The sequence below is a fragment of the Alligator sinensis genome, unplaced genomic scaffold (assembly GCF_000455745.1).
Source record: "Alligator sinensis unplaced genomic scaffold, ASM45574v1 scaffold50_1, whole genome shotgun sequence".
In the NCBI taxonomy this organism is placed as follows: Eukaryota; Metazoa; Chordata; order Crocodylia; family Alligatoridae; genus Alligator; species Alligator sinensis.
This window is the reverse complement of record NW_005842059.1, coordinates 1-2,291: the sequence shown is the minus strand read 5'-3', so window position 1 is coordinate 2,291 and position 2,291 is coordinate 1.

Genomic DNA, 2,291 nt, shown 5'->3' with positions numbered 1-2,291 from the left:
GGCCCGGCAGGGCAGCAGCGGCTGAGCACTGTTCAGCAAAGCTCCCCCCCCCCACGGTGTTGTTTGTTGATCCTTTTTTAATTATTATTATAAATCTGTGTCCCAGGCCAAATTAACCCAAACTAATTCCAAATGCGGGAGTGCAGACCCGTAAGGGGCCCTGCTCCTGGCAAACATGCTCCCCGCCTGCTGGGGCATCAGATGTTTCCAAACCCTTTGGCAGGCATCCTGTGTGCAGGCCCACGCCTGGAGACTTGGGGCTTGGATGCCCCTGAGTTGTGCTTGCTCTTGGCCATAAAGCCTGGGAGCGAGCGAGGGAGGACAGTCCCGTTTCCAAAAACTGGGCTTAAAGCGGTTGCACCCCGGCGGGTACTGAACTGCCGTGCGGATGAGGAAACCTGCCTGTACGGACACAGATACGTGGTGCTTGCCCTGCCAGGCTAAGAAGTGACTGCACGTGACTTGAGCCTTCGAGAGGCCGAGAAATGATCCATTTTTAAACTTGGTTTGTGACCCTTTTCAGAGAGTCGTGCCACCCACTTTTGGGCCGTGACCCACGAGTGTTTTAAGCAGCAAGCCATTCACGCGAGTGGCTTCGGGGCTCTCCGCCGTGCCGTGGGGTAAATCGTGAGAGCCCTGGGGTAAATCGAGGAAGGGCGCTGGGTGTGCCGTGCCCTCCAGAGAGTCCCTCGTCCAGCAGCAGCGGCCTGGACCAGGTCCCACTGCTCATCGGCAGGGATTACCCATGTGGCTTGGATATTTGCTTTGCTCCATCACGATCATCTTACTGGCATTGCGGGCTGCGGGTGACCTCAGGTTACAAGGAGAGTCTGCTCTCCCCTCGTTTCACACCACACTATTTATAGGGGACGGTTCAGCGTTTGTTGAAAGAAGGGGCAGGACATCGTCATAGATTCCTCCGGATCTTTTCTGATCCCAGAGATCTCATGCGGGGGGGAGGGGGTCCACCGTTCAGCCTTGTGGCAGTTCAGCTTCGTAGGAAAGAGGGTTAAAAAAAAGTGGGGCGAGGGGGAGAAGTCCAGGGTCCCATCACTGAGATGCACACCTGCATTTCCAGGAGTGCTGCAGTGGCAGCCTGCCCTCTGGCTCCTATTTCTCCCATGCAACTTGTCTGAAAATGGTTTGGGGGGCTGGGGCACATGACTGATGAGGAGAGACTGCGGGAACTGGGCTTATTTAGTTTGGAGAAGACAAGACTGAGGGGGCTTGGATAGTGAAGGGTAGTTGCAAAGAGGACCGACCTACACCACCGGTTCCCAAACTGTGGGTTGCAACCCCAAATGGGGTTGCAGCATCAGTGGATGGGGTCAGGGGTGGGGGCTGTGGGTTGGGAGCGAGGGGCCCTGCTGAGGAAACAGGGCCTAAATGGGGTCATGCTGAGGAAAAGTTTGGGCAGCGTTGAGCTGGGCTGTTCTCAGTGGGGGCAGACGACAGGACAAGGAGCAATGGGCTCAAGCTGCAGCGAGGGAAGTTGAGGTTGGATATTAGGAAAAACTTTTTCACGAGGAGGGTGGTAAAACACGGGCTCCCCAGAGAGGTGGTGGAGTCTCCACCCTCGGCGGTGCTGAAGACCCAGGTAGAGTGCTGAAAACCCTTGGGGTGAGATCGCTGGGGACGGTCCGGCTTGGAGCAAGGGCTCGGACTACATGTTACCCCCTGAGGTCCCCTCCAGCCCTCACGGTCTAGGACTTCAGCACAGGTAGCTGCCCCCTGCTCCGACTTGCATTTCTCCCATGCAAGTGATCTGCAAAGCTGGGCTCCCTGCCCTGGCCCACCACACTACAGCTTCTCTTTCCTCCAGGGGAGGCAGCGAGGGTGGAAACCCCCTTCCAGGAGCCCAGTGACAGAGAGAAAGAAAAACAATGTGTGTGTGTGCATGTGTGTGTTTATATATATTTTATATATGTACACACACATGCACACACACGTATATATATATGTTTATCTATGTGTGTGTGAGAATATATATATATATACACACACACACACATATATATATATACTTTTTACCTATCTATCTATCTATCTATCTATCTATCTATATGGGGATGTAGGTTGTAACTGCGTTGGCCTAAGGACACAGGCAGACAAGGTTCTTTGGATAAATCTGATATCTTTTATTAGACCAGCTCAAATTTTGATCTGGTCTAATAAAAGACATCAGATTTACCCAAAGAACCTTGTCTTGTTATATATATATATATAAATTTTATATATAGATATCTATATCTAGATCTATGTATATCTAGATACCTATAGATAGATAGATA